General features: G+C 47.0%; 1 protein-coding gene and 1 long non-coding RNA gene across 5 annotated transcripts in view; one reads left to right on the forward strand and one right to left on the reverse strand.

Moving 5' to 3' along the window:
- Positions 1–316: 316 nt before the first annotated feature.
- LOC144232434 (uncharacterized) lies at positions 317–5,999 on the reverse strand. The gene is made up of 3 exons (XR_013335394.1): positions 5,674–5,999; positions 2,206–2,262; positions 317–541 (listed from the first exon to the last, which is right to left on the reverse strand). It is a non-coding gene; the product is annotated as an uncharacterized LOC144232434 (long non-coding RNA).
- The window catches only part of TTPAL (alpha tocopherol transfer protein like), a 14,693-nt gene continuing 13,099 nt past the window's right edge, over positions 4,667–6,260 (forward strand). For 2 of the 4 annotated variants that reach the window (XM_077765270.1, XM_077765271.1), the window contains exon 1: positions 4,667–5,329. The gene's annotated coding sequence lies outside the window, so the exon portion shown is untranslated. The remainder of the gene's footprint in view (positions 5,330–6,260) is intronic. The other 2 variants (XM_077765267.1, XM_077765269.1) reach the window with 2 other exon arrangements.

Consider the following 6,260-nt stretch of genomic DNA (forward strand, 5'->3'; position numbering starts at 1 on the left):
GAGTCAGGCATGTCTGGTGCTTGCCAAGCCCTTGACTTCTCCCGGCCTTGGTCTGGACACTTCTCAAGCCAAGTCAGGCTCTGGACGGCTGGTTGGGCAACCCATGACCTCAGACTGGGTCAGGTCCATCAGATGAGCATCTGTTGAAGAGTGTGGAACATTTTGTTCCTTAGAATCCCAAGGGCCAAAGACTATGAAGCCTCCCCATCCACAGTTTTTGCCCCACCCCCACCCCCCACAACTGCCATTTACCCTGGGCAAGTTCCTTGGCCTCTCTGAGTCCGGTTTTCAAATACAAACCAACAAGTACCTGCACCTGCCAGGGTTGTTGTGCGATTCACGTAGAGTGTCAGGGGATGGCACACACATCGGCAGGCCCTCGACAGGGGGAGGTTATTCCTGCAAACAGGGGCGCTGGACCAGTACATTATATATGCTGTGGGGGACAGCATGGAGCATGGAGGCAGGCTGCCTCGGTTCAAAACCCAGCGTACCCCTTCTGCGTGACCACAGGTGACTTCTCAGAGTCTCCATTTCTTCTCTGTAAAACAGGAATAAAAATAATAGGGTTACGAGGATGCAGTTAGATGAGATGTTACTGGGAACAGTAATAATCACTTAATAAGCATTAACTATTTGTGATTAGTCACACATGTTAGTAATGGTGCTGAAATCACACTGGTAAGGCTGTTTGACAGGATTAACATGGAAGAGAATTCACATTCATTGAGTACCTACTATGTATCAGAAGCCATATATTCAAATATGTATGTACAGACACACACACACACAGAGTGAGGTAGGTAGTTCTGTTTTCATCTTTTAAAAACTTTGTGTTATCAAACAAATCACAGATGCGGAAAATCATACAAATTAAATTTGTAGCTTAGTGATTATTTGCGGGGCAAACACCCTCGTAAGCAACACCCAGGTCAAGAAATAAAACTTTTCTAGTGACCCCAGGAGCCCCTCCACGCACCCCATCTCAATCATAGCCCTCCCCACAAAAGTAATATAGCCTGACTTTTAGAGTAATTATTTCCTTGCTTGATCATTTGAGTGTGCATCCCTAAGATATTGTAGTTGTTTTGCCCATTAGAAGAAACTAAGCGTGTGTTTTAAGCCATAGATTCCCCCTATATCTCTTTCTTTTCCTTGCAATTTATCTGTTTTGCTGCTTGACTCATAGAGTTTCTCAAAGTCTGGATTTTGTCTCTCAGATCCTCACAGTACAGTTCAACATGGCCCTTTGACCTCTGCATTCCTTGTATATTAGCAGCTGAGTCAGACCCAGTTTCCATCCCTCTCGTGTGATTATAGGTAGGCCTGGGTTCTTTTATCAAGAAGCACATACGTGGCTAGAGTTTGCTCTTTTTTGATATTACCTGCTATTCTGTACAATGGCTGCATACACTAATTCATGGCAGCTTGCAAAAGAGCAATATTGTATCATTTTGCTTTCCTGCATTAATTGTAGTAATTTTATTAGATGTTTTTTTTAATTTGTTACTTGGTCACCCAGTGGCACAGTTCCTATAGGAAATGTGGGACAAGTACTTGATCCTTTTCTTTTATTTACATAGTTTTCCAAGAATATGTTTCTATGCCATTCTCAGAAGGTGATCCGCTAGTGTTTTGGCTGAATATCATATGAACTTGTTGAAACATATTTGACGCATTTTAATCAATTGCAATGATTAGCTTTGTTGCAGCTGAAATTATACTATCATCGGGTTGGTTTGTCCATTTGATAGCCTCGATGGCTTAGAATCAATACTAAAACTGGTTCTAGGAGATTGTCCTAGCTCAGACAATCACATGTTTTGTGAATCACATGCTTTGAAAACAGTGACAGCTCAGGCATTTCGGGCAGCCTCTAGCACATACCCAATGCCGAGACTTCTTTCTTCAGAGACTGGATGAAGCTGGGAGGGCAGGATGTATGCAGCCCTCCAAACCAAGATGCAGAGCAAGCTGCCCTTCCTCTGGCGATTTTTCTGCTCTCAGGTGGGGTGGTCATCACAAGTGAACAGACAGACATGTCACGATGCAATGTACCAGAACTCTGTCCCCTAGACATTGGGGACCATCTGCCCTCCATTTTACCCATGAGTAAATGGACCTTTTGGAGGGTTGTTCAGTGTGTGTTACTTCTGAGTGTCCAGTGCAGAAAAGTCAAAGACAGAAGTTCAAATCTCAGCTCACCATGGAGTCATCATATGAACATGGGCAATTTCTTCTTCTCTGAGCCTGCTTCCCAACCTGTAAGAATAAAGAGGCAAAGTAACCTCTTAGGCAAAGTAAAATTTGGGGCTGTCATACAGAGCCAAGTCACACAGACTTGGGCTCAAACCCAGCTCCTTCATTGACTATCTTGAGCCCCTAGACAAGTGGCTTTCCCTTTCTGTATAGAGAAAAGGGAAAGATGTTTCCTCCTCTGTACAGAGGACAATCCTAGCATGCTGTTCACAGGGTTGTAGTAAGGCATAATTGAAATCATACAAGCAAACTATTTAGTACAGTACCTGGTGTATACAATCCTTTGAAATATGAAAACTCTTTTTGTTAATTATCTGAGACTCTTCTAATCCTGAGATAACTTGGTTCCATGATATGTAACACCAAGAGGAACCAAAAGTAATAGCCCTCCAATGAAGGATGGGGCAGGGACTTCCGGGGCATCTCTGAATCTTGTCCTGCGCACCCTTCCCTTGCCCTTGAGACCAGGTTCTAGACCTAGATTCTTCTCCTCCTGCTGGCAGTATCTGGGATTGCAACCTGAATGGTACCACCAATGGGTCCTGGGTCTGGGTGGAGGAGTTTATCCCAATGACTAGGACAACATGGTTTGAAGTGTATTTGAGAGAGAGAGAGAGAGAGAGAGAGAGAGAGAGAAACAGACTGAGTGGGGAAGGGGCAAAGAAGGAGAGACAGAATCTTAAGCAGGCTCCATGCTGTCAGCACAGAGCCTGATGAGGGGCTTGAACTCACAAATGGAGAGATCATGACCTGAGCCAAGATCAAGAGTCTGATGCTAACCGACTGAGCCACCGTCCCTAGGGACAGCATGGTTCGGATAGGATCCTCCCTTGCCCTTTGCCACCAGAGCTGTCATTTGTAAAAATACTTACCGCTTGCCTGGCAAGGGGCAAGGTGTTTCTTCTTATGATCTTATTTAATATGCTTTTTGCCAATGAGGAACCCGAGGCTTTGGAAATTTGAGTGACTTGGCTACGGTCACATGGATGGGAACAGGGTTGCCAGAATGTGGTAGGCTGAATAATGGCATCCCAAAGATAGTGTTGTCCTAATCTCTGGAACCTGTTAATATCTTACCTATGTGATAAAAGGAACACTGAAGATGTGATTAAGTTAAGAATCTTGAGATGGGAGATAATCCTAGATTATCTGGGCAGCCCAAAGTAATCACAGGAATCTTTATAAAAGGGAGGCAGGACACATAACAATAATTTGTTATAACAGCAATAGGAAACAAATACATAGATGGAGGGAGAAAAATAAACCAAACAAAAAAAAAATCAGGGTGTCCAGTTAAATTTGAAATTCTGATAGGTAATAAATTTTTTAGTATAAGTATATCCCAAATGTTGCACAAGACATACTTACACTTAAAAAGAAATTGTTTATTTGAAGTTCCAATTTAACTGAGTGTTCTGTATTTTATCCTAGAAGTGGTGGGGCCAGAGCAGAAGTCAAAACTTAGGATTCCCAGGCTCCCCCACTTTCTCTAAGAATCTGGGATCTGATTAGAAACTGCCATGCTTTTACGGCCCTCCTAGGTCAGTTCCCATCTCCCTAGAGCTCCTCTGGCCTCTGGGATGGAGACAGAAAAAAATTGTATAAGGTCATCTCTTAGATACGCCTTTGGGCTTTCAGTTCTCCCAGACCACAGAATTTCTCTCTAGAATTGGCTTTGTGTCTTTACTCTGCTTGAAAGAGTGACCTGGGATCTTTGTCTCAAAGCTGCAGTTCACAAAATATGTTGGTGGGGAGTGGGGGGTGGGGGTGGTGATGGTGCAGGGGATTTTAATGAATGGGGATGGCGCAGCAAAGCCTTTTTCAAGCTACCACTTTCTGAAGGGCTTTATGAGCCCCAAAGCAGGAAACAAACATTCAACAGGGATTTCAAAGCAAGAATCGTGTTACGGATGAGGAAACTGAGGCCAGAGGTAACCTCAGCTACAGACAGATGTCCTCTAGACTGGCATCTCCCCCTTTGCAGCAGCCAGTCCTGAGGGAAGAATCCGGGAATGCTAATTCAGAGGGTTGGAATGCTGGTCTGGGTTGGAAGCCCTTTACTTCACTGATTGCCAGTTTCCCTCCATGAAATACGGGGATTCCATAAATACGAGGGTGTAATAAGGCAATGGATGTAAAACACCAGGTACAGGGAGCCATGTTCTCGGAAACGGCGGCTTCTTTCCTTGGGCCTCCCTTAGCCCATGTGTACACCCAAAGCGGCTCCTGCTCCCTGACCTCCCAACTAGCCTCTCCGCAGGACTGATTCCTCCAGAGCCCAGATTTGGCCGCTAGGTGGGGACAGAGGGCCGGCACTGCGGCGAGATGTTGCGCATGCGCATTTACGGGCGGCGACTCTCCTTCCCACGCCCCGCGTACGTCACTTCCGGCGCGAGGGGCCGGGCCGGCCGGGCAGGGAGTGCGGGTCGGTTCTGCGTGTGCTGCCGGACGAGGCTCCCGCTGCCGATTGACCCGCGCTCCGCCCCGTAGCCGGGCCGGTGAGTGCCCGCGAGCCCGTCCGTGTGTCATGGGGGTCGGGGAGAGGGACCCCTGAGAGGGAGGGATAACCGGAAGTGAAGGGACCCAAGGAGAGAGACCCCAGGAAATGGGGACACCTGGGGAAGGGGTGACAGCCGGAAGTGGGGGGCCTCAGAAGCTTGTCTACGGGACTTGGGGTCTCTAGGGCTCCAGAAACGATGGCTTCCCGGCCTCTTCTTGGTGGGGTGGGGAGGAAGGCGATGGTCACAGAATGATGGGCTCCAGGTGAGGAAGATTCCAGGCTTCTCCGTAACAAATGGTGTTTGCACTCATCCATACGCCCATCCATCAGTTCATTCTGGAGACTGAGCCCTGCTCTGAGTTTGACACTACCGAGGCCCTGGAGATTAAACAGGAAGCTCCAGGTGGAGGGTAGAGCCCAGCGTGGGGCTCGACACATCCTTGCTCCGCCTCACTAGGTGTGTACCCTCCTGCACATCACTTGACCTCATACCGTCCGCTAATATTTTCAGAGCACCGTCATGTGCCAGGCTAGGCCTAGAGCCTGTGGACACTACAGTCTGTCTCCCAGGTAAGCACTGGATTGGGATTACAGGCATCTGTTGGTGACTCCATGGAAACAGCCCCAGGGTGGGTCCTGTGAACCAGGAATGTTGTTTCATTTCTCACTTAGCATTCCTCCGCCAAGCAGATTCAACTCATTCAGCGAATATTTATGGAGCGCAGGTTATGTGTCTGACACTGTTAGGTGCTGGGTTTAGGGTGATGAGCAAGACAGATAATGGATGTTGCCCACAAATTGCCTACCGACAGTTACAGTAGAGGGAGAATGCTATGCTAAAGGGCTGAGGGGAGGCGCCTACCCTGGCCTGGAGTTGAAGAAGTCTTCCTGCTTCAAGCACCATCATCTCTTACCTGGGTTGCTGTCGTAGCCTCTGAATGGTCTCTTTCTTTGCTTCTGTCCTTATCTGCTTACAGTCCATTTGGGAGACAGCCGGGTGATCCTTTAAAATATAAATCAGATCATGTCACTCCACTCAGATGGCCCCCACCAAACTCAACAACAGTCAGAATTCTTACTGGCCCTCAAAGCACTGTACCCTCGGCCCTCAGTACCTCTGTAAACTCATCTGCGAATATTCTCCACCTTGCTCCTTTGGCTCTCGCCAGACTGGCCTCCTCTCTGCCCTTTGAAAAAGCCCGGTGTGTTCCTGCCTCTGGCTTTGCCCTTATTCCGCAGTTACCTGCATGGCTCGCCCCCTCATCTCCTTCATCTTTGCTCAAATGTCATTTGGGTGGGGCCTTCTCTGACAATCCTATTTAAAATTGCAATACCCAGGTACCTCCAAACCCCTTCCCTGCTTTACTTCTCATCATAACACCTTCACCTGGTAGGTTATACAGTTTATTTCACTTCTAGTCTGCCTCTCCCACTAGAATCTAAGTTCAACAAAGGCACAATTTTTTTTTTTTTTTTTTTTTTTTTTTTTTTTTTTTTTTTT

The sequence above is a fragment of the Crocuta crocuta genome, unplaced genomic scaffold (assembly GCF_008692635.1).
Source record: "Crocuta crocuta isolate KB4526 unplaced genomic scaffold, BGI_CrCroc_1.0 scaffold477, whole genome shotgun sequence".
Taxonomy (NCBI): Eukaryota; Metazoa; Chordata; class Mammalia; order Carnivora; family Hyaenidae; genus Crocuta; species Crocuta crocuta.